The sequence below is a fragment of the Schistocerca gregaria genome, chromosome 3 (genome assembly GCF_023897955.1).
Source record: "Schistocerca gregaria isolate iqSchGreg1 chromosome 3, iqSchGreg1.2, whole genome shotgun sequence".
Lineage (NCBI taxonomy): Eukaryota > Metazoa > Arthropoda > Insecta > Orthoptera > Acrididae > Schistocerca > Schistocerca gregaria.
In genome coordinates this window covers 705,232,784-705,260,627 of record NC_064922.1, presented here as the reverse complement: position 1 = coordinate 705,260,627, position 27,844 = coordinate 705,232,784, and positions in this window count along the sequence as shown.

The following is a 27,844-nucleotide window of genomic DNA, read 5'->3' as shown; positions in this document are numbered from 1 at the left end:
GTGTAGTCACAGAGACAGGAAAACCCGTGACTTGAACTACATGGAAATGTGTAAATCGCAAGCTGTAGTTCAAGAAAGTGTTAAGTGATCGATCCCTGTACTTTGTACAGACTTTGGCGGACGTCCTTAATGAACAGACGTCGTTCAGTGCACACAGTGCGAAAGGTATGGGAAAACTGTATAATTTCATCTTGCGTAAACATTGCGGACTACGTATTTGGAATAGACAGCATTTCACAAGCGACAACAATCAACATTCCAACGCGAATCGGACAATTGGCCGGCGAGTGAGGTGCCACGCTCGGAGTAATGTTTTCAAAAAAGAGTATAAACAGTGTATAGCCATCGTTCTAAAACACAATGAAGTATATAGTGTGTGATGACATTAGGACGCTTATATAGCTCATAACATTAAGAATATCACAAAAAGTGAAAAAAAGCAACCATGTCCGCAGCACTATGTGATTATTGGAATTAAGCACGTGGGCCGTGATAAACAGTTACAGAGCTGGCCCTGACGTTTATAATAATGTGTGCCCTTTTCCCATAGCTAATTCCTACCTGTGTATTAAACAAATAATACGGCGTAAAGGAACTTGTTCCATGTTCACACCTTTGCGTTGTGAGCGGTTTGGGGAGATGACAATGCAGGGAGCAACGCCGATGCAGCCTCGGCGGACAGTAACGCGGTTAAATGCCATTGCAGGGGCTGGGGGGGGGGGGGGCTGTACCTGCCTCCACGCCGATGCTACGTAGGTTCCCACCGGACATATCCATGTGATGCAGCATCGACTACGTGACGCCGTGCCTGCAACGTCCCAAGAATATCCGAATGCCGACGACGGCGCCTACCAGCTGGCATCGTCATACAACTGCCAAATTATATAACAGATAGAGGTAAAGGATAGTCTGCTCCGCCCAGGTTTCTTGCTGTTTCTCCTAGGGCCCTCGTCTTATTAGAGAGCGATAATAAGTAAATGTCCGTATCTTCAGTCAATAACAGACTATATCTGGTAAAATAAAATATATTGCTCGTAAATGTACATATGATGTTGAAATCTTGTAACATTGATGAACGGTGTAAGGTGTATTAATGTGAACTCAAGGTATCAGATATTCATAGAAATCTATGGCTGGAATTATGATAAATATTGTGATGCGAAGTGAAAACTTTAGTGAATATGCTTCGTTTGACATAATGTGCAGTGCCATGAGCGAACATTTGAACATGTGACCTTTGCATTACAGGGCGTCTTATGACGTCCCATGGTCCAGATTAGGCAAACTATAAAATCTTAAATATTTTTCCAAAATATTGAGCAATTATATTTGTGATATGTAAAAGAAACTCTACTGAAGCTCCAGGAATAATGCGATTACAAAGAAAAAACACAAGTATTAAGATTATCTTTGTTATTTTTGGTATCAGCGTGAAACCAAAAGCGTAAGACACTCTCTTGCCTGTTGTTGTTTGGATGAGACGTCATTGTGTGGCATCTATAGAATAAGGTGTGTACATGTTTTATTATTTGAGCAGTGAGCTCCAATAGATGTCTAATGTATGGCGGTTGTAAACTTTAACCCTAACTTGCACCACATATCCCGTTTGCGTGTTCCATTATTTTTAGAAGAGTCTCAGATGCCGCGCAGGCAGCAAGCATACATCGCTGGACGGCGATAATTGGCCGCTATTAAGCGGCAATTTCAAATTGTCGTAATTATTATTCCGTTCTTTCCACAAATGACACTGGAGATCGGCGATAGTATTTCTTTCATCACGGATCTGTAAGAAACGAACATTTTCGACGAACTAAACTACTTATTCAAACGATTTATAATGTGTGCAGTAGGACACAGATTTGACCCGAACTAAGACGTAATTAAAACAATTGTAGGTCCTTACGGATTGAAAATGGTGAAATACTTTTCGTGTATGTGTATATAGCCTATAATGATGAACGGGTTTTGAGCATGGATTCGTCTAAGTAATGTCAATAATTATACATGATCCTACGCTACATTTTTGTGTCAGTAAAATCTAAGAATGATCGTGACTTGCATATCTTTGTAGTGGAATCAAAATCAAATTAAAAATAAAAAAATTAAATATAGATTAAATAAAACAAAACAATAAAACACACACATTAATAGGTTATATAGAGACACAGTAGAAATTGAACACATTTGTAGCAAAAATAAAGACTGCACCTTTATCTCCAGCTGCTTTCCTGCCAGTTCACAACTGGGGTGGAGGGGTTGGGGGGGGGGGAGTGGATTGGAGGGGGAGCCCTGTCTCCTAGAGACCAATGAAACAAGGAATATCAAAATTGTACTTTATAAAGAAAAAAATATAATGATGTCCTATGGAATGTAATTGATTTTTATTTAAATTTCATGTCATGAGATCCTTCCTCTCCATCAACTCAGCACAGAGGGAGTCTCTTTCCTGCCAGTTCACATATAGTGGTGGTAAGGGAAATGGAAGATAGGTGGATAGTTAGGATGCGGAATGGAGGACTGAATGGGGGTCATTTCTGATAAGAGAGAGAAAAATTCAGAAGTGAACTGGGGGGGGGGGGACGACAAAAAAAGTGTCGCGGGATTCCCATCCTCTTTTCCCAGAGTGTTGAAGGAAGACAATAACGAGGACAAAGGGTGAGGGGTTTCTCAGAAGGACATCTTGCCTCAGGATATCATAAACCAGCCCCCAGAGGGTCACAAATAAATTAGAATAACAACAGGTCAATGGGAGTGGGAGAGAAATAATTTTCCTCTGAATGTATGCAAGATACAGAGAGAAAATTCACCACATTCGGCATTACCCCACGACCATTGCCAAAAAAATCTCCATGAACTTATTGCAGCAATCTACCTGTCCAAGAAAATTTTATTTGCAGTAGTAGCTTACATATTTCATATTTTTCCACAACATGCTGTATTAAAATATGTAACAGCTCCCTTATACTGATACTTCAGTTTTGTGATTACACTTTGTTAGAGCAGAAGTTGATAACACCACAGGAGCTGAAGTCGGAAGCAACACTTACTGCAGAAAATCCCGTATCCTACTGTGTTTCTACTTAGTGTGGATGGCTGAGGCAGGTGGTCATTGGCAATGCGGAAGAAGCAGGAAACAAATGATCTGAGCAGGCTGAAACCCACATCTAGTTAGTTAGAATTCTCATACCGAGTCAGGCATTCTGCGATCCTACCTTTCCAAGAGAATTTTGTTTGCACTACTAGCTTAAGTATTTCAGTATTTTTACACCACATTCTGTATTAAAATATGTCACAGCTCCCTTATACTGATACCTCAGTTTTGTGATTACGCTTTGTTAGATACACTGCTAGAGCAGAAATGCATAACACAACATGAGCCTGCCATGTGGGCAGTTCAGTCGTCTATTGAATAATTGTAGCCACACTAAAAGCAACCAATTTTAACGAGTACGAAGCCATCCACCTCATCTATGGTAACGCCAATTGAATAGGTACAAAAGCTGGGTGGTTCCAAACTCTCATTAAACCTGATGTCTGACTTCTCACTGGAGGAGAGCTAATGTAGTCTGACTGTGATAGAAGCAGATGTTGCTTAAAATACAGGTTCTTTCACTATTAAGCATTATTGTGCACGGTATTTTATTTTATGAAAGAACCAATCGTCATATAAATCCTCAGGGTAGTTACATATTATTTTATTTGAGATTAACATGTTGGAATTGAACTGGCGTTCGAACTCAGATCCCCGCTTTCGGGGGGATACGACCCTTTCGGGACAATGTATTTCCATGGTTTCCTAGGTATCCCAAGATTTTGAACTCATCAAGGTCACTACGAACTGTGTTTGGGTTCTACTCCTGGTATGGCAAAATCTTCCATTACGTCTATTCCAAACTGCAGGTTGTGCAAACGAAATTATGCAGTAAAAAAGTGATAAAGTCCTGTATTGGAACTGCCGTCCAGCATAAACGTCAACTCATTTCAAGTTTAATGTTGCGATAGTTTTGTTACCTGTCATTGAAACCATATTTAAGATTTTTCTATGTTAGTTAACACGGACATTGGATGCTAGGTATGAGTCATGGCAGCATCCCCTATAGAGGAAAGCCTGTGCGCCCGCTCAGTGACGTCACGCACATAGTCCAGTGCCGGCGCTCGCAGTCCGTTTGGCGACAGCAATACACAGTTAAGGGAACCACACGAGGAAAATTCGTAAATAAATCTGACATACCTCTCTCATGAATTACAAGATTTCCTTTCTTAAATGACCCAGATTTTTTGTCTGTAAATTATTTCTGCATACCTTTTAGCCCCGACGTAAAAAGTGAATGTAATAACTTTCACTATCTGAGGCATCAAAAATCCCAAATGAATGGACCCACTTCATTGTAGTTTATTTTAAAGTATCTTTAATGGGGATTGTCACGACTTGTTTGATGACAGTCTGGTTAGCCGTTCAAAGATCGTCAGCTACACAAAGTGCATGTGTTTGCCACCAGTGTGCTCTTTTCCAATACCATTCCTAAACTGTAAGTGCTGTAGTATTAATTGTAAATCTCGAAAAGGCCAATCTAAACGTCTGCAACGGTGTACATTTACCTTTTGTGGCTGATCACCATTCACCATTCTTCCGTTTTGCAGTTCCTGTGTAAGACGATTTTTAATGACAAAAATTTTGATTGAAAGCCACCCGCGAAAGATTCTCGTATGCTCTCGCGGACTTTCTATTAGGATTTTTGTTTTGTTTTTTAAGTTAAATATTGCATCACTTTGACGCAGGTCTAATAATGTGGACGTCATTTTGCAAAGTAGCACACTGGCAACTAACATTTTACGGACACTGTTATTGCCGCAGTTTATTCCTTATGTAGCAAAATCCATTTTAAAACCTGATTCGATGATACACCTGTGAATTAAAAAAAGAAACACGAAAATTGGGTAAATAGTGTTCGAATTATAACACCCCCTATAGAGAGGCACTGGTAATAAGCAATTGTATGAGTCGTTTCAAAAACTAACACTGCCCTGAAAGACATGTTCTACATATGTTTTAGTCCACCATTTCAGCAACCTTGTATTCATACTTTTTTTTAATTTAAAGACATTTCTCCTGTTAATAGTTTTTAAGTGAAATTCAGTTCTAATGAATGATATGATGTGTCTTCTCAGTTTGTGCAACTTTCCCTAAGAAACTTTCTTTCCATTAAGAAAATCTCACTGACCCAATATGAGTATGTAATGGTACTGCCATAAAGTTTTGGTATGCTAATACAAATTTCAATGACTTTCTCTTTTCTCAGTAAGTTAACTAAATTTCCATTACATATTGAAATTACATGAGGTCTCAAAAACAGATTACCACGTTATAATTTCGCTTCTCTAAACTGAATACCTTTTAAGAAAGAATGTTTCTGTACTAAGAAATATATACTTTGAAACAAACTGTTTGCATGAATTGCACATTTATAATTTTCAACTACGAAGTAAACTTGCATTTCATCTGTTGAGAGGTTTTATGACGTGATGTGACCTGTGATGAAATAATTGTGAAAATGAACACTTACCTTCATTTGGCATCACATTTGGGATGCACTCACCAGTGGCTTAGATACTTCATCCTTCCATAAGTTGAGGGAAAGGGATGGTGGTGGTGGTTCAGCTCTATTTAGTAGCAATATTTTAACAGACCATCATTCCAAAAATGTATATACTGGTAATTGTTTAGAAGTGGAACACAAGTTTCATCTACTGACCATGCTGATATGAATGAATGCAAATGAAGTAAAAAAATTCTGTGTATGAATGAATTACTTATTTCTTTTATTCATCTTCCATACATACTTGTCAATAATCACTAACACATGGAATGAGAAAAATTTTATAGTGGTTCACAATAGAAAATTATAGATGTACAGCGTGAATACTATGTAGGGACAAAATAATTAATACTTAGGAACACCAAGTCCAACCATTAACAACAAGCATATTCTTGAGACTTAAGTTTCATAATTTTAGATATAATAATGATAAATTTTCAACAACATTAATTATTAAATTGCTATTTCATAATCTCCAAGTTACTAATGGAAGGTCTTTAAGTAAGTGGGACACTAAAAGAACGCAAATAAAACACTGTACCACGAAGTTTGGTGTAATAAGAATGCATATGAAAGCAATGTAGTAGAAAAATGGCTATGCATATAGACATTATAATAGGTCACCCTGTAAACTGCAAGTAATTACCATCTGTTAGTGTATTTTATGTGGCAAAAAATGTGTCAAGTGGTGTTGGAATATGATCTGGTTACATTAATTAGATTAGGTGAGTGAAAAGCAATTGCGACAGTCTTAAGATTTTTGAATATTCTTTTATAAACATATATATCAAAAAGCCAACAGAAGTGTGACCCTGCGAGTCCACCTCAGATATTTTCCTCCTCAGCAAAGATGAGCTAACAAGAAGGCACTTTACAGCACATAGTAAGCATCTACTTAAAGAGCTCAGTAATTAGTCGACCTGAGGATTAGTGGCACTCAATAGTGCTTGTAACAGAAGTGAGAGCTGTTCCACAATTACATTACTATTAGATGAGGAGACCAGCCAATCATTATACACAAAGGAGGCCATGAAAGTACTGCAAAGCCCTCTCCTACCAGCTTTTCCATTTGTAATGGTAGTAAAATATATACAAACATGGTTTACATAGAGAAATGTTGAGAGAACAACAGTTATAACAGCTGCAGAGAAAGTAGTAAACTCAGAGAAACAGAGGGAATTGTCACAGCATGCACATCTGCATTCGTAACAGTGACAGTAGTAGAAGACAGAGGGACACTACAAACACTACGTGAAATCGAAGTTTGTCTACCTAAAGAATGCATAGATACTATAGCAGCTTTTTCAACTGTAAAAATTAATGAATCATTACAAATTGGCAGATTTCTCACATGTATCACAAGCTAAAGTAATAACTTCAGTATATAAAGAAAAGTGTTGCAGAGAATGTAGAGAACTAAAGATCAATTTTGCTCTTGTCTTCCATTTATCACCAAAACAAACTAACATTGTTTGCAAAAAAAGTGGAGTCTGCTATAGTACAGTTTGTGTAAGTTTTTCTCAAAATAATAAAGGAAGGTGATGAAAATGGCATTGTCTTGTCTTTGTTAAAGGCATGTGCCATGTTGGGCCACATAACGTTTTTACACAAATTAGAAATACTATGAATAAGGCATACAGCAAAGAAGCGGTTTAAGTCATACTCGGAAAACCAAGTGAATTGATTTTTAGGTTTCACATACTACACTCCTGGAAGTGGAAAAAAGAACACATTGACACCGGTGTGTCAGACCCACCATACTTGCTCCAGACACTGCGAGAGGGCTGTACAAGCAATGATCACACCCACGGCACAGCGGACAAACCAGGAACCGCGGTGTTGGCCGTCGAATGGCGCTGGCTGCGCAGCATTTGGGCACCGCCGTCGTCAGTGTCAGCCAGTTTGCCGTGGCATACGGAGCTCCATCGCAGTCTTTAACACTGGTAGCATGCCGCGACAACGTGGACGTGAACTGTATGTGCAGTTGACGGACTTTGAGCGAGGGCGTATAGTGGGCATGCGGGAGGCCAGGTGGACGTACCGCCGAATTGCTCTACACGTGGGGCGTGAGGTCTCCACAGTACATCGATGTAGTCGCCAGAGGTCGGCGGAAGGTGCACGTGCCCGTCGACCTGGGACCAGACCACAGCGACGCACGGATGCACGCCAAGACCGTAGGATCCTACGCACTGCCGTAGGGGACGGCACCGCCACATTCCAGCAAATTAGGGACACTGTTGTTCCTGGGGTATCGGCGAGGACCATTCGCAACCGTCTCCATGAAGCTGGGCTACGGTCCCGCACACCGGTAGGCCGTCTTCTGCTCACGCCGCAACATCGTGCAGCCCGCCTCCGGTGGTGTCGCGACAGGCGTGAATGGAGGGACGAATGGAGACGTGTCGTCTTCAGCGATGAGAGTCGCTTCTGCCTTGGTGCCAATGATGGTCGTATGCGTGTTTGGCGCCGTGCAGGTGAGCGCCACAATCAGGACTGCATAAGACCGAGGCACACAGGGCCAACAACCGGCATCATGGTGTGGGGAGCGATCTCCTACACTGGCTGTACACTTCTGGTGATCGTCGAGGGGACACTAAATAGTGCACGGTACATCCAAACCGTCATGGAACCCATCGTTCTACCATTCCTAGACCGGCAAGGGAACTTGTTGTTCTCACAGGACAATGCACGTCCGCATGTATCCCGTGCCACCCAACGTGCTCTAGAAGGTGTAAGTCAACTACCCTGGCCAGCAAGATCTCCGGATCTGTCCCCCATTGAGCATGTTTGGGACTGGATGAAGCGTCGTCTCACGCGGTCTGCACGTCCAGCACGAACGCTGGTCCAAATAAGGCGCCAGGTGGAAATGGCATGGCAAGCCGTTCCACAGGACTACATCCAGCATCTCTAGGATCGTCTCCATGGGAGAATAGCAGCCTGCATTGCTGCGAAAGGTGGATATACACTGTACTAGTGCCGACATTGTGCATGCTCTGTTGCCTGTTTCTATGTGCCTGTGGTTCTGTCAACGTGATCATGTGATGTATCTGACCCCAGGAATGTGTCAATAAAGTTTCCCTTTCCTGGGACAATGAATTCACGGTGTTCTTATTTCAATTTCCAGGAGTGTATAAAAAGATTACTATTGGTCCTCTCTGCCTGTTACACCCCCTCCCCTCCCTCCTGTATGTATCGTTCACCACCCAATTTCAACTGAGAAAGAATTAGTGTAAGATTCTTTATATTAAAGATTAATTTCTTTGATAAAAATTTCAAGTTAGGCTATTAGTGATGATAGCTTTTAGCAGCTATATATTAATATATTTTTATAAACTCTCAGCTAACGTTGCAATTTGGTAAGTTTGACTAGTTTCAGATTAACCTAATTAGTTCAGATTAAGAGGCATTTGTTGATGTGGCAATATTACTGATGACAGGTTTTGTATTAATGATTTAAAAAGAATCTAAGATAAAGATTTCAAAATTATGTGTAAGAGTTTGCAGTTTTCACTGAGTGCTTTTGAAATTTTTTTCCATTAACCTTTTTAAAGTAGTTGTTTAAAAATATATTGACACCAACCCAAACAACACTTTTCATTATTGCCTGGGATGAATGTCCATTGCAGAACACCCCATCAAATAATAAAAAGTCATTTTCTTCAAGAGTAGCAAGTGCTACTGCACAGGCAATAGCAAGTTGATTCGTACAGGCAAGAAAATCTCTTTCATGTACTTTGGGATGTTTGCTGATGACAATATAAGTGTAGACTATCATATGTAAAATAGTGTCTGATGGGTATTTTAGTCCTCCATGATCAAGTCTCTGTGTCAAACTAAAATGTTTGTTTATTGGCAACTCCTTTTCAATCACAATTTCATTAAGGCAACTCTCACATTTCAGCTTCTTAATCACTGCATGAGCACAGTAGCCTGCAATGAAAGTTAAAGACGTTGCAATATCTTTCACTGAAAGAACATCGTCTACAGTTACACTGACTCCTATGTCTAATGTGTCTGTTTCTTCAACTTCAGAAAACATAAAAAATTTTATGGCCCCTACTGTGATATTGCCATAGGAAGGAGAACATAAAACTACAGACATTACACTTTGAATTCGGAAGTTCTTTTCTGCTTCATAGACTTGTGTCACTGAAACATTGTATTGGGAACCTGCAAGCTGTCCATACTTTCCAAAACGCCGCTCAAGCACATCTGTTTGTAGCTTGGCTGTCAGTAAATAGCTCATACCTAGCTCTTCAGTACAGTATCGAGCAATGTCTACAATGGCATATGTTGTATGCTGAATAGCAAAAAATGTTTCTTTTGTGAGAAACCCACTTGACAAATCCTTTGCTTTCCACAAATCAAGCCAGTCTAGAAAATCTATCAAAAATTGCATAGAAACGCTATCAGTTGTCAATGGATCCATATACGGATTCTGTTTGTGTTTCCCTTTAAACACTGATTTCACATTCATGACATCAAACCATTTTGTTATTATTCGAATGTATTCTGCTGTTGATGGTGCATGTCTCAAATCAAATTTATCGCTAGCTACCTCAAGGCCTTCTGACACATGTCGATTGAATATCTGCAGCACGATGCAGGGCAAAGTGATTTGAGAAACAATGTGTGACAATATTTTACTAAAGAACTGGAATCTATGTCATAAATCAGTTTCAGTGTTTCAAAAGAAGCTACAGAAAAAGCATTTTCTTCCACTTCTTTTCTAACTGGAAACTGAGGATAAAACATATCTTTACCATCATTTTTTTGGTTCTGCCACATATGTCTTAAGCATTTAACAATGTGTATGTCATCAATTAATAAGAAAAGTGGGCGATTAGGATCAGATGGATGTTTAAAAACTGTATTAACAGCTTTATCCAGAGAAAACATGGTTTTGCTATTGATTTTGTTGTTGTCAGTTACCATACAAGAAACCCTATAGCCCATTAGTTCAAGGCCATTTATTATGGCCACTAGCACATCGTATAATGCATTAGATGAAATGGTTTTCACCGGTAAAATGTGAACAACATCCCTGTACAAAGACGTGACACTCTGCAACATAAATACAAACGCTGAATTTGCAGCACATTCCGAGTTATACGACATGCCCAAAACACTACCTCCTTTATATTCCAAAAAAGAATTTAGATGAATTTCATCTACACTCAAAACAACATTGACATCATCGCTGTTCAAGTATTGATATTTCTGTCTTGCATAGAACAGGAAATTACTTCCCCCCAGCCTTTCATTAGATGGATTCACATTAAATTTACTGCAGACCCTACGCAGAGTGCTTGGATGTGGCATTTTCATTAATGAGCTGCTACGTAGAAAATAGTAAGCATGAGATGAAATTGAAAATAGCAAACAACATAGTATCATAAAAGTGGAACTAAACCTATGATTGGGGGACAAGAAAAGAGCCTCCACAAAGAGTATGTGAATGCAATACACATACTCGGGCGTCCCCTGTGCGGTTGTATACCGGATGATCCTTTCACTCCAGAAGCAACATGACAATCCTACAGAAAAGGACCTTATCAGGCCCAGCACTGACGATTATCTCTGTAAATATTGAAGGCCTGTCTGCATGCAAAGAACGTCTACTACAAGACCTCTGTCAGAAAGAGAAAAGTGACGTCCTGTGTCTACAAGAAACTCACAGAGACAGCACACTCATAAGACCCTAGATAAACGGCATGCGACTAGTAGCTGAAAGGCCACACAGTATGGCAGCGCAATCTTTACCAGGCGAAACGTACAGATCCTTTCAAGCGGTATAAACGACATCAATGATACTGAGGTGCTAACCATTGAACTTAGTGACTGCACTGTTACATCAGTGTACAAACCACCAACTGTGGACTTTTCCAGCTCCAACGTAAACAATTTTAACAAAGACAGAATTAATTTTGTAATCGATGATTTCAACAGCTATAGTACGCAGTGGGGCTACCAAGAAGATGACGACAATGGCACGGCTGTGATCTGCTGGCCCGAGCTAAACAACCTAAAACTGACACATGACGATAAACTGCCTACTTTCTACAATAGTGGCAGATGGGGGACAGGTTATAACCCGGACCTAATCTTCGTTAGCCCTCAAGTAACGTCCCAATGTTCAAAAGGAGTTTGCTCACCAATACCAAACACCCAGCACCGTCCAATAATGTGCCAGATCCCATCTGTTGCTAAACCCCATAGCGTACCGTAGGTACAATTTTAAGAAAGCAGAATGGTCAACCTTTCAAAACCTCATGGAAGATTCTGTAAACAACCTACCACCTGAACCAAGATTCTATGACAATTTCGTGAAGGCTGTGCGGTAGTGTTCCAAGCAAGTGATCCCTAAAGGATGCACAAACAATAATGTTGAAGGCCTTACGCCTAAATTAGAGGACCAGTTGCAGCAATACCTGACACTGTGTGACGCAAACCCTCTATCCGCGGAAACTATCATTGCGAGCGAGCAGCTAACCGAGTCACTAGCTAAAACCAGGAGAGTGAAATGGCTGAGGACAATAGAGGAATTTGACATGAAAAGGAGCAGTAAGAAAGCCTGGACACTCCTTAAACGCCTCAACAATGACCCGACTTTCTCTCCAGGACATGCTCCCGTCACAGCCCACCAAATAGCCCACCAGCTTCTCAAGAATGGGAAACCCGACACCAAAATCAGGAAGTTCGGGACCAAAATAGACAGGATTGAACACCAAGAAAATTCAACTCTGACCACCCCTCTCACAATAGCAGATCTGGACAAAGCCATAGCGAAGTGCGAGCTAAGGAAGACCCCGGGCCTGGACGGGATTTTTGTTCAACGGATTAAATACTTAGGTCCCAACGTTAAACAATGGTTACTGAAAATGTTCAACAATTGCATGGAAACATGTCAGATTCCCACAATCTGGAGGAAGGCTAAAGTTATTGCCATTTTAAAACCAGGCAAAAATACTGATGACCCCAGAAATTTTCGACCCGTATCACTTCTCTGCCATATCTTTAAAATCTTCGAAAGAATACTCCAGGATCGCCTCTCGAGTGCCATAGAACCCTACCTCATCCCCCAACAAGCAGGTTTCCGCCCAGCGACAAGCACTACATCTCAGGTAATTAACCTCACGCAGCTGATTGAAGACGGCTATGAGAACCGAAAAATAACCGGTGTCGCCTTTATAGACTTGACAGCCGCATATGACACCGTCAACTTACATCTGCTAATGAAGAAGCTGTATGCCATTACCAGGGACTTTAAATTCACATCAACAGTTAGAAGTCTGTTAGAGAACCGTAGGTACTCTGTGGAATTCCAAGGGATGCATAGCAGGTGGCGGGCCCAGAAAAATAGTCTGCCTCAGGACAGCGTACTGGCACCCTTACTTTTAAACATATATACCAATGATCAACCACTGCCAGCTGGTACGGAAAACTATATCTACGCCGATGACCGTGCTATGGCCGTACAGGGTGACTCCTTTGAGGATGTTGAGACAAAGCTCACGGATGCTCTAGACATGCTCTGTCAGTACTACGCCGACAATCAACTCAAGCCGAACCCTAGCAAAACACAAGTTTGCGCCTTCCATCTCCGTAACAAGCAGGCATCCCGTAAGCTGCGTGTCTTTTGGAAGGACACACTCCTCGAACGCTGCGTTAATCCCAAATACCGAGGAGTAACCCTAGACAGGGCTCTGACGTATAAACAGCACTGTATTAATACCAAAATGGAAGTGAGCGGCAGAAATAATATTCTTCGGAAAATAACGAACTCCTCCTGGGGCGCAAAGCCAGAGGTAGTGACGACCACAGCACTAGCAGTTTGCTTCCCAGCAGGCGAATATGCAAGCAGTGTCTGGTACAACTCTACCCACGCTAAACAGGTCGACGTTGCTCGGAACGAGACCTTCACGCTCGTCACTGGATGTCTGAAACCGATGCCAATAGTGCGAAGAGAAGCGGCAGCTTATAGTGAAAGAGCGAGGGCTGAGATGGCAGAGAGCCACCTCCTCCACAAAACGCAGCCAGCCACAAAACGCTTGAAATCTAGACGCAGTTTTCTCAGAGCAACCGAAGATTTTAGCGACCAACCTGGATCTAGGGTGGAGAGATGGAAGCGGTCGGGAGAAGGGCACTGGATGGAACCAAAGGAAGAATTGGCACCAGGTTACGATGAGGACTGGGTGGTCTGGAGATCACTAAACAGGCTACGCACCAACACTGCACGGTCAAGAGATAACCTTCTGAAGTGAGGATATTCTAGCACTTCTAATCTCTGCGACTGTGTAGAGGTGCAGACGAACCATCACATGTATATCTGCCCTGAATGTCCTTCACACTGCACTTTAGAGGATCTGATGTTGGCAACTCCAAATGCTGTCGACGTTGCCCGCTTATAGGCCAAATGTCTATAATATGTTGTTTCTGTGCACACATATTTGTATGTAAATGTATATATATTTTCCTATGCCTGTAATTAATTTTTTCTGTGTGCTATTCATTTTTTATACTCCTGTATCCATGGTGATTCTGACACGAATAAAAAACCTGTGATTAAATTTCTTGACATTTATGAGACTAACTTGTTCATATAAAAAACCTACCATCTCCTTTTCACTCTACTGTAAACTGTCAGCACTCCTAGACTGTCTTTCACTACAATACTATCTATAGAAGTTTCTGAGTGCCCACAATCAGTGTCTGAAAACTCCTGCAGTACACTGACAATTTCATGGATACTGGTTACAATTACAGGAAAAGATCTTTTTCCTGATCTCTTACTTTGTACATCTTTCTTAAACAATGAAACATTTAAATTACTATCCATAACGACAGAAAGTGCAATTAATGATGCTGGTTTTCTTATTATCTTTAAAAAACAAACAAAATCACTGAGTTTTTCGATCACAGTCCACTCGTTGGGCAGATCCACTTCCTTCGTACCAACATCAACTCTTCTAAAGAACTGAAGCTGAAAGTGTTTCCATAGTCCTTCTGTGATGCTAAACTATATTGTAACGCTGCAGCTAACTGCTTATTTTCAAGCCTTTGCTTTTTCTCCTCTGGCGTCTACTTTCTTCCTTCGAAAGGTAGGAAGGACAGTTTGTGAGTAGTGATGCAACTGCATCTGCTCTCACACGTGGTTTGAGAAGGGGGGCTCTTAGTAACTGACCAGTCCTTTCATCCACAATTTGTGTTTCCCAAATAACACCATCTTTGTGGAAGTAAACATGACACATCTGTAATTAAAAATGAATAAAATATTAAAAAGGTGCTTACAATTGAATGTGATGACAATATTTATAGTGTGAAAACATATTTTCTGAATATAAAGTTAGTTTCTAGTTCTAATATACAAATAGACTCCCAACTAAAATGCAGAAGAATACTCAAGTCATAAATGTGGCCATGGCACAGTAACTCTATAAAACAGTAATACTACAATATCAAAACACATGCAGTTACATGTCATGGCAACAAGCTCTTAAAGAGATGGTGAAATGAAGAAACTACTTGCCCCATAAATAATTACAAACATTGACTAATGTTTGTAGCATAATTCAATAACAGCTATATTTTTCTTTATAATTTAGCCTTGAAGCTCATATATTCACTAGAGGGGTGGGATTTTTGCTTAATGCCTTGCTCTATTGCCCCACTCCCCCCCCCCCCCCCCCCCCACAGACACACACACCTGAGACACAAGAAAGCATGATGACACCAAACTCACACAGGTGTAATCCATAGAAGCAACTGTGCGAGAGTAACAGAATAATACAAAGTAATTGTCACACTGTGTAACCTTTAGAGACATGAAATACTTAAAGGTAGTGCATTTAATTAGATAGACAATGTTTAGCTTTTGTATTTAACCTGCTATTTCCTAATCAATATATCAGTTCATAACTTACATAAAACTGACAATATGATGAACTAATACGTTGCCACTTACGTGCTACCTATTAGGCTAAACATGGGCACACAATTGCTTTCAAGTACTTTAGCTGTGTATCTGTAAGACAGCTGTGTAGGCCACTGGCATGTATCTGAAATTCCAGACCCAGAAAGTAAGAACTTGTAAAATCCACTGGTATTTTTTATTTTTTACATGTTTTCACAGTTTCTCCCTTTGCATTTTGTGATGGTCTGTTAATCCATTCATATACTCATCATTTTTCCTGTCTATGGTTCACTGTAAATTGGAAAGCCTACTATATACCCTAATAGTAACATTCCTTGCATTGACTTCAAATTCCCACCAATAATTTATTAAAAACAAGCAACTAAGACACTGTTTTTACTTCATTTTCAATTTTTAGATACACCACATTCCTTGTTTTTGAACAGGCAACTTCCTAAAGACCTTTACAGCAAAACGAAACACTAAATACAGAAGCAGAATACATCGAAAGTCGTCTGTATCTTAAGTGCATGTACTTAATTATAAAACCGACTTTATTCCTAACAACAGACAGCATAAACAGTAAGTATAAAGATATACTGAGATATTTAACTACGTAAGTATGACTGTGTTTAGGCTATATTGGTCGAACTTGCAGAATACAGAATTCATACAACCTACACCAGCTAAACTGTAGAATTGCCAGGGCAAGAAAACGAAACACTATCTTCTTCGGCACTTATGCACTTAAGATCTGATATATTAGTCGAAATGTCGCTGACCTTCCTTGCTGCACAATTGCCTATTCTTTGTTAGCACACTTAACCTCTTTTAAGAAATAAACAAAACAAATACTCACTCTTGAACTTGAAGATGGAGTGAAGTTATCTCTTCGAATACGTGACAACCATTTCTTCCTCGTCGCTTCATCCTCCTGAAATTTAAACACGGTTACTTTTGGTCCACCGTCGTAATTTCCTCTACAATTCGACACACAACAACGATACGGCATTTTGCATGCAACGAAGTTTTCACAGACAAGAAAAACAGGTCACCTGTTTAGTGCACAGAAACAAAACAACAAAATCACGTACACTAACGGAAGAACACCATTCACTATAATAGTAAACTGACGCGAAACTCGCCGAACGACTATTCACAAGCACTGTTCCGTGAAACTGTTGAAGAAGGGGAAGGGACCATATGTGTAGCCATCTTGTGACGTCACGCACTACGTAGACAGGCTTTCTTTTACTGGGAGTGCTGGTCATGGTCCTGGTGCATTTCAATTTGAAACCTACTTTTATAAATGTTGATATTTGTAATAAATTTGACCTTACAAGCACAAAATTTAGAGTGATCTCTTATACCAGTTTCCCGATATTTTCTTTATCATTGTATGAATTTGCATCTGGATTGATAGCCAGACAGAGAAGTGTTCCATACTGGTATCTTACAAAAAACATTTGGTGTTGCCTTCTTCGCGTTAGTTGCGTAGAAATCTGGATGATGACAACTCAGGTCGTTCTGGTAATTTCGAGCATTGTAGTGCCTCTATTTATTGGAAAATATTTGAATGAGACCTGTACTCTTCATGTGATATATTCACTATTTCATTTACACAGAACCGGAAGAATAAGGAAAAACTCCTGCAAGAAATTTAAGGATCTTTGTATTAGACTGACGAGTTATTATAATTTCAGAGGAAACGTCGCACCCTCTATCTTCCTTCGAATGTCATATTCCTGTTGTGTGTACTGGGACGCCAGACGACCTTTAGACAAGAGAGGGACTAGACGGCCAATTCTCCGTATTCACAGGAGACCTGTCGGGGGCTCTTGTGCCAGGGAACTGGACGTCGCTACGTGGGTAACGGAAACACATGCCCCATCCAATCAGGTGTGTCAATATAGCAGAATGGATATCCAGTAATACAACACAACAGTCCAGCTTCGCACATCGATCAAAATCCAACGAGGGCTGCTGGGGGCAACAGTATACAGTTAATTGGGACCGTCTAATGAATTAGCTGTTGTAAATTATTTGGGAATTGGACTCTAACTGCTTCATCAACATTTATATCGTCATGCACGTTCTATCACTAATCAGCTGCTTACAATCGAAAAGGGAACATCCCATCAGTTTGCAAGAAGTATTCTCACATTACAGAGCTGCTCATGTTTTCAGTTATAATTGTATACAACCGACACGGATGGGATATACGTGAAAACATCTTATTACAGCTCAAATGCGACTTGAAAATAGGACCATTACAGTATTTACGTGGTTCATGGACTATCTGGTTTAGAAACTCTGACTGGGTTATAGATAGGTATATAACATTTCAAACAAACATTAACTCTCCACACATAGATTTATAACCCGTATTCTGAGATTTTGAGATGATACTCCGTAACATTTTGACAGAGAATCATATGAAAAATTATACAACTCCTTTTTGTCATGTGATTTACGGATACAAAATGCTTCTCTATCACTTGTGGTATTTACTTCCTGTCCTCCTTAAGTATCCAATATTTTATTCAGCAAGTTGATGGATTGCAGCAGAAGGCTTCCACGTACTCTTGCCAGCTATACGCTCTCTCCACAGCGTTTACAGTCGAATTCCTCTGTAATCTTTATGTTGACACTTTTATTTCTCATTTTACATATGGTTAGTTTGACTTTTCTATTGGGTGAACCAGTACATCCGACTACTATTTCTGTTTTGATTCCTTTACGCCTATTCCTGCAGCCGTTTTGCCTTATTATCATTGAGCTTTTAATTTATATCAAACCTATGTGACTTATATTTCTATATTCCTACATCCTCCCCGATTTTTTGTACTTCCTTATTTCACCGATTTCTTGTGTTACCCAAGATTCCCTCGTAGATCACACCTGTCCACAACTAGATCAAATATCCATGTAAAGTTGAGCTAGATATCCTATACGTTGGCATGACAATATATCTAGCCTTTCCTAGCAATAACGTGAATGAATTTTTATCTATTTTACTGAACATATGTATTGTTGTACTAGTTGCGCTAGGCAGGAGGGAGGGGCGCTAGACGTTGTGGGAAGGCAGCGTGCCAGGGTGGCGTAGTGGTTAGCGCTTCAGACATTGTCTGGGAGACCTGGGTCTCGTATCCTTGCCGTGGTACAAATTTTCATTCATCATTTCTGTCAGTATATACTGCATTCACCATAGATGCTCGAGACTTGATAAGATCTCAGGAAAAATACAGTTTCTGATATTTTTCTTGCCCTCATAACTAGTACGATTCCGTAATCAGAAAACCTTCGAACTATCAGTTTTAAGACCACTTAAGGGGACAGTCCTTTCTTTTAAATGTCGAAAATCTATTTTTTGTTTAAATATTCCCAGGAATGTCTACATTACTGTGCAGCTCATTCCTAGTTCGCCAGAAACTCAGTTCAAAGGGAAGTTTGGGAAAAGTGCTTTCGAAAACCATTTCGTCAATACAGAAATTCACATTTGTTCTTCAGATTCAGTTCCTCATTTTAAATTACAGGACGTGTTTCGATTTAAGTCGATTATCTTCATATGTAAGTAGTTGCGCCAACAACCATCTTGGCTGTTTAGATTACGGCCACAGAATCTGTCTTCGAGCTCATATATATATATATACTGTAACAGTAACACGAAACATGAGCCCTCGTGGAGACGAATTGAGCACTGCGGTCTGGAACTTGCGATTGCTACAGTATTTTCGGCTATGCCACAGCTTGTTTTAACGCATGATTCTGTGTTCGCAAAGTTATTACTCTTCATCGAGCTTCGGTGGTATTTTGCTCATAAAATGGATACTATTTTAGAGTCAAAATCTCCTGCACATAATAATATCTAATCACAAGCATTTTACTTATATCCTAGGCTTAATGGTAGCTTAAAGGCTTTTCATGTTGTGGGCTGGGATCCGATTACTGATGGCAGCAACAAATTAAAGTGATACCCATCACTGAAGTGTTACATACGTAATGTGTGAGAAAAGCAATGAAACAGACAACACTGCAAGTGATGTGGCAACGTTATGTTGTTCAACTTGTGTAGACCAGTCTGCTCTTCCCTCCCAGATTCTCAAGTGCCAGACTCAGCCATCACGTGTATTTTCAGGGCCATCAGTGTAATTGTACTTTTGTTGGGTGTCACGAAAATGGAACAGCGGAATTTAGTGCAGCGTTATTCCATCAAGGTCTGTGTTTAACTTGAAGCACCTGTAGGTGTGACCTTCAAAATGTTGGAAGAGGCCTATGGAATACATTCTTTACCAAGAGCATAAGTTTTTCTCTAGTACAAATCATCTTTGGAAGGCCGAGAACACATTGAAGATGAACCTCGCGCAGGGAGACCTTCAACTTCAAAAACAGACGTAGACGTCGAATATTTACGTACTCTTGTATGTGCCAGTTCGCAGCTGTACACGCAGTCGGAAAGAAAACAAGAAAACGTTAGGAAAAAGTTTTCTACATCGACCACCGTCAATTAGCCTGGAAGCTTTAAGTACTGTGAGATTGGTCCTCTGGAACTATTTGTCAACCAAATGTTTTACGAAGGTGTCCTAGAAAGGCCCAAGAAAACGATGGCTCGAGAGAGACCGGATACCACAGACAAGAGGATGCTGCATCAAGACAACGCCCCTTGTCATACTAGCACTTCCATTATGGATTTTTGAAATCAAAAGGTACTCCTGCTGTTCCACAGCCCCCTATTTACCCGATGCGAGTCCTTGCGATTTCTTTATTTCCCCAGAATTGCAAAATGTCTTAAAATAAGGTGATTTCAGGACTCTGAATCACATTCAAAATAATGTGACCGACATGTTAAAGGCCATACCAACACAAGCCTTTCGGCGCCACTACGAAGACTGGAGACAAAGGCTCCATCGGTGTATATCAGACGAAGGGCAATACTTTGCGGTGGGCAACATTGTTGTTTGAAGAAGATAAAAACTTGGGCAGATAAAAGTAGTTTGCTCACACGTCTCGTTTGCAGACCCGATCACACTTAGTAACGAAAACTGACACGTGTGAAAGTGTTCGACAGCAGAAATAAAAGGTAGGGAGCTGTACAGTCTTCTCAAGAATTACTAGATAATCTGGGGATATTTTGACATAATTCGTCACTCACTATAGAGGCGAGTCTAGTGTTGCCTCCAAATGTTAGGGCCGCACATGGAGCACCTCCTTCCTTCAACAGGTAACACTATACAATGTAACATAATATGCAACTTTCTGACGTAGTATTGCATTTATTGTTGACATAGGCCCTTGTTGGAAACTCATCAATTTAAAAAGGGGAATTAAGAGAAAAGTTTGAATTCCAACAACTTCAAACTACTAAACTACTTGAATTATTTTAGTGAGTAAAACATTGTTTGCTACTGGGCTCAATAGCAGTTCCTAATTACAGATTCGCTATTTTCTCTCAAACGGTTCGATTCTGGACCTATGTTTACTACTGCTTTTCTTTTTATTAGGGTACCCTTTAACTCGTGTACTTCGCTGCTGCTTGTGATACGTCTAGTAAACCCCTTTTGCACTTACATAAACGGCAACTTGTTTCGTGTAAGACTGAAATCCACCTTAATTGTACCAATAGTCTTTGTTGCAGCTTGACAATGGAAAAAATCCTATTTTTTGTCATCTAATTGATCTTTCACAAGTCTCCTTGACAAACTCTACAGCTGTTCCTTCAGACTGAACACTTGACAGCATCATAAAAAGTTCACCATCGCTACTAGTATAAATACCCACCTCAACAGATCTCATCATCCGTCAACGAATGTTATAGAGGTAACTGTCCTCTCGATATTCGTAATTTGTATTGCGGTAATTCTACGGTCTTCCTTTAGTGACTGAAGACTGAACCTCTACCGAAATATTCACGTTGTTTAGTATCTCCAAGATCAAAAGCGAAAACTGGTAACACCAGCAAGACGTTTCGGCAGACTGTAGACATTATATTGATAGATTTTAGTTAAAGCAAAGGAGTGAAGCTAATTTTGTGTTGATAGATTTTATTGTGCAGAGTAATGTGGCAGTACAGGATATTTTTATGATGTATGTAATACTAACAGCACGAATTACTCACTTTCCAGCAAATTAAAACTGTACGCCCATCCTAGGCTTGAACGTGATAGCGCACTTGCTCGCTAAAGGAAAAGGTCCCCAGTTCGAGTCTCGGTCCGACACACAGTCTGCCAGGAAGTTTTATAACTAACTACAATGAATGTTAAATCTACATGATAAACGTACTGATTATGCGTGCTAGTTACAAAATGCAGTTAAAAATCAGTTTGTTTCCATTAACATGGTTTAAGAATGCAAACAATCATTTTCGCATAATATTACTGAACATAACTTAGGATCGCCTTTCATCAAGTTTTTTATGATTGTTACTCTAACACAAACAAAGCACTGGACAATACTCTGTAGTGGAAATGCTTAAGTGCGAATAGATACAGGACAATCTGTGATCTTTCTGAAAGACTGTTTGCCAGAACAACAGGTTTAATTTCACAATGTAGATTTTGGTCTTAGGCCGTTATCAAGTGTTACAGTTGCAACAGGTTAAGGCACAATAAAAGTACATGTATCATACAAGGTACCAGAAAAATAGTAGGGCAAACAGTGCAACCAATGTATGGGCTACATGGTTGTTTCCCTTACTTAAATATTATAACTCATTAGACTTGAGTAAAACCAGTTATAAAACACAAATAAAAGTCTGTTTGTTTGCACTACCATTATTTAAGAAAGAAAACAATCATATACATACAATATTATGAACATAATATTTACTACACTTACTACAGTTGTTAACCTTCATACAGTAAGAGGCTTACCGACACCTGTGTCATTAGAATTGCAGTATAAGGGTGTATACATAGGTGATAATGTACACATTGTGAACATTGGCTGCCCCATTCAGTTCATCGCCCTCCACTTACTTCACCTACTTAATCTGACTACCCCACCTTTTCTCCTTTCCACATCAATGACCCGGCACCCCTTATGTATTTAACACAACCAATTCATTTACGTTAATCCTAATGTGCACCATTTCCTGGTTCACTATGCATCAGGACCCTCCACACCAGTACCTCCACTTTTTTTCCCCATTTCGTACGATTTTACACTTGGTCTTTTATAACAGCCATCGATGCTTTTATGAAAGGCTTTTAAATTTCAAGGATTATTTACTTTATAAAACAGAAAATTTTTTTATTCATGGTCGTCATTCATAACAATGTTTGAACTGCTGACTTTATTATTCACCAAATAAGAAATGTTTCACTCTGGCGAGATTGTACTTTTATGTACCATTAATTACGATGGTGTAAGTTCAGTTTTTAAATGCATCCGGCCGTTGTGGCCGAGCGGGTGTAGACGCTTCAATCCGGATCCTTGTTGCTGCCACGGTATAAAGTTCGAATCCTGCCTCAGTCATGGATGTGTGTGGTGTCCATAGGTTAGTTAGGTTTAAGTAGTTCTAAGTTCTAGGGGACTGATGACCACAGATATTGAGTCCCATAGTGCTCACAGCCATTTGAACCATTTTTAAATGCACGCTGGAAAATAGGCTCTTCACGCTATATTATGTAAACACTGGCATCCTCTGCCCACTTCAAAGATAATGTAACCACTCTGTGTAATAAAGAGTACCCTACCTGTTCCCAAGACACACCAAAGATTGCATGGTGCAAACTGGGATGCTTTTATGATGATATTTGACGGTCATTTCACTTATGTTTATGTCAGTGGTTCCTTAGTCACGGAAGCAAAGATTAACTGTGATTTGGCCATCTATGTTTCCAGAACCATATTAACTAAGTCATCGTAATTGCCAGTAAATTAGTTCATAACGCAAATGTTCTCGGTTTTATTTCGGTGAAGTTGCTTTATATAACCGTAAATACATGTTTTGATGATAACTTGATTTCTATTCAAGACCAATGATTCCTAATATGTAAGTAAGAGAACAAATTATGGAGCCCATACATTAATTTAACTGCTTGCTCTGCTATTTTTCTGATATTTTGTCTGGTACTTGTACTTCTTATGTGCTTTAATCTGACGTAGTTGTAACACTTGATAATAGCCTAAGGCCGAAATCTACATTGTGAAATAAAACCTGTTATACAGTCAAATGGCGATTATATCTTTCACAAAGTCTTACATTAATGTGGCTCCATACAAAAGTAAAACCGTTAATTCTTGTTATCTTGGCAGTATCATTGACTGCACATGCGGGGCAGTATATGGCACGTTCAGGTAGACCTGAAGAAGCAATAGCAACTGTGGCTGAAGTGTACTTAAAGCAGTAGGGGAAAACATGTGCTGTTTGGGTACCTACTCCACTTCACTCCGAGTTGTTTTTTGAGTGACTTTTATGTAGTCATGACAATTTTAAGAGTGAACAAACTTACAAATAAAATGGTCATGTAGCATCCTTTGGTGCACTTTCTCTCGGAAATATCTCTTTCCGTTTCCTAACAGGAGTGAGCCTACACAATTGTATACCAGCTCACCCGATATCATACTTCCACCTCCAAAATGGAGTGATGCAATCTCTCAACATGTTTATCGCTGCAGGTCAAACATTTGCTGCCGACAAAATATATTAGAAAGCCCAAAGGCTTTGCTTATAAAGGACTGTCCTTTGATATTTAGATGTTAGATTTGCTGCAATTTATGTTTTATCCTTATGTATCCATGTTCGCATTTTTATAACTTGACAGAAATTTTGCATCTTCCAAGACTATCAACATTGCAGTAGCAAAGATTATTTATCTAGATCTATAAAATGATGTATGCACAACAGCTTCCCGCCGTAGAATTGGTGTTTCTCGCTTTCTCAATTAAATTTGTATGTAATGCACAGCTCTTCGTCTTCTCCAATTTACAAAGAACGAAGGAGTGTTTTATTATAGTAAGTAGATGTGCAAGTTTAAACAACTTGAATTTTAAATATCTAATGTAACTTAGTTGCTGTTCTGTTGTTACAGCGATCATGGAGTGTTGTCTTGCACGCTTTAAATTGCCAGTTTCTCCAACGGTTGCTATATAACTACCAATGACAATCTCACTAAATTCAGTACTTTTATTAAAGTGATATTGTATGCCATTTAACTCGTTTGAAAACTCGGAATGTGAATTACACAAGTCCATTATGTACCACGCGGAAGCAAGTTCTAGACAATAGAGTCAGCTGATCAATTTTGACACAAAGTACCAAGTTTGAAATTTAAATAATTGCCCACTCAAAGTCCATACCTAGAGAGCTAGAGAGTCACTTACAATGTCTCAAACAGATAAATATTGCTGGTAAGTGCTAGATGGTCATCGATGCCTTACTAATGACCACAGGTCAAACGCTCGGTGAATTAAGTGGTAACTCGCTGACTTGGTGCTGTGACTGTAAATGAATCCACAACCTGCACTGCTTGCTTCGAGACGTACAGTCTGTTAGACATTGGCAGAGAGGAAAATAAGAAGTCACATTCTCTATTTCGACAAGTGGTCGGCATAGAGAAGTACTGCATTGGTAGTCCGAGTCGTAACTTCCTCAAGCCAGACTAGAAACTTATTACTATGAAACTGACGTCTGCTGAGCAGGTGTGTTGGCAGACCTCAGTGTTTTTCAGGAGGGCATAAGCCCTAGGATCAAGCATATCCAGAACGTTTCATATTCCATCATCACTGTCATTCCATCAAGGGCATCTTTTGTATTTACGGATCGGTAAACAAACATTATTTATATATTTTTTAACAGTACGTGAGATCTTATGAGACCACGCCAGTCAAAGTAACTGGGCTATGGGATGACCCGTTATTCACAAATAGCTGGTAGGAAGCTTTCAAAACCAGAGATACATGCAAAAAAATTTAAGATAAGAATAAAGAAACTTATAATACTGCATAAAAATACTTCACAAATCTATGGATTATACTAGGACGAGAAAATCCATTACTGAGGAAAAGGAATGTGGAGGATGGAACAATTTTAATACAGATTAATCACTAAAAGGTTTCAGATCTCGTGGAAATCTATTGAAAAGGGAACTGGACAAATATCTTTTCAGTGATCAGAAAAAAACTACCCAAATTCTATTTCTCCTGTTCACCAGACGACGGTCCCAGTTCTATCTATATAAGAGTGTATTATTACCCACACTTACCATGAAGGAGTATCTGGTTGCTGTGTATGACTAAGTTTGAAACCTTAGACCCAACTAAAACAGCCTGTTCGATGGTCTCGAAATCACACTGCATATAGTACTGAATTCGAGGAAATAGACTAAAGCTTAATACCATAGGATGGGTCTAGAATAGATTGAAATCATTCATAGTAAACATTATTTCATATGTCACTGAGACAAGCAGTGGGATTTCATCCTATATGTGAGATGACGTTAAATAGTTAGAAGCGCATGCCACAGTTAATGGCCTATCTTTGACGTGCATTAAGAATAGTAGCATACCCTGAAAAGTGTTCTGCAGCAACCCACACTGTACAGCATTAAAAGAAATTCCAATCTGTTAAAAACAGTAACTTTTTGTGTCCTATATTCTACACATGGAACGAACCCTTGTACCGTACAAAGCTTTCGTCATTCCACAATGTTAGGACTTGTTGAGAAGTATGTGAAACCGCTTTTTTAAACTTCAAGAAATACCTGAAGTCATCAATTGGACATTAATCCCACAAGTGCCTCACACGCCCTGGAGTAATTTGCGTTTTCTATTAGTTCTGTTTTGTAGGCTAGGAGAGTGATGTTGGACTTAGGACATTGCAAACTTCCAAACAATCTAGGGCAAATGCAGCTCTCAACTCTCTCTGGCTGGTATATTTCTCGGGGCGAGAGCACCCTGACGGTGTAAGTGCAGGGCAAATATACAAATGCGCTTCGCAGAGCGGGAGTAGTGGACGCCGTAAGTACGGCTCGCACACTGGAACCGGCTTAAGATCTGCAGGCAGCGGAAGCAAGATAGTGTAAAGATGCTCAATTGAAGGTAATCAAGGCTATACAGATATCTCCGCTGCTTACCTTACTAATTGTGACAGGTGTAAGACCAAAGATAGATGGGGTAGTCTACAGATATGAGTGATTAAATGTTCTCTAACAACTTCCATTCATAATACAAGTTTTTGGACAGGGAAAAGTAGTGAAACATGAAAAATATATATAATGCTATGGCTATTAAGGAAAAATTGATATATAGTGGTTATCATTACATAAAAATTTTCTGATTAATGTTTCTGCAAACCGAGTGGTAGGGCCATCCGCCAGCCAATCGTAGTTCATTTCTGAGCACTAAGTGCTCGCTGTGTACCTCCTGTGTCAGTGCATACGGCAACTTGTCATGTGTGTCTGTTTCGATGCCCTGAAATACTGCTCCCTATCACAACAATCGTTCTTTCGGAAAGTTATTTAATTCAATCTGTTGTTCAACATTTTATACCTATGTTGGGACATGGAACAGTTGACAATGTCTGACCAACGAAAACGACGATAGTCGCAGATGAAAATGTGAGGTAATGTCTAAAAGTCTTATAAGTATCTCATTGCTAAAAACACCAAGTAAAATTCATACACGAAGTCATACAAGATTATTAGACATAAGAGAAACAAACAAAACGGATTAGGAAATTGCCTTTATCAATTATTAGAGGACGTGTGGTTGTAGATTAAGACTGCGATGTAATCAATATAATTCAGAACTTTTTACGCTGTATTATGTAAACGGTTATAGATGTATGAAACATGTTACGGAAAAAAATTAGTATATCATGAAAAGACGTTATTAAATAGCATTTATATACAAGCGCTTAGTTGACACTGCAAAATTACCACAGAAATGGTTCTACAGGGAAAAATCAAGGTCTGTAGCCTACCATTAATTAAGAGATGGAACAAATAATCGATAAATATAGAGAAACATATCCAGAGGAAATAAAATTTAATGTAAACGAAATGCTAAAACGCTATTCTTTGCGACCAACCCTTTATCGTGCCTTAGATCGTCGCAATTTCAAACACGTTGTAGATCAAATAGTTCTAAAAAATTTCACCATGTGCACAATTCAAGTAAAGACAGATTATGCCAATATAGAACCAATATTAGGAAATTATGAGGGTAGGAAACATTGTATGAATATTGAACTTCAAATGAACATTCTTTTACGTAATATTTCCAACGGTCTACAAAATATTCGAAGATGTCATATCCGTTGAACACAATGCAACATGACGTCATCCTCCTGAAACTCTGGATTTAGTTTTCCTGGTCAACTATGAGAATGTTTCAA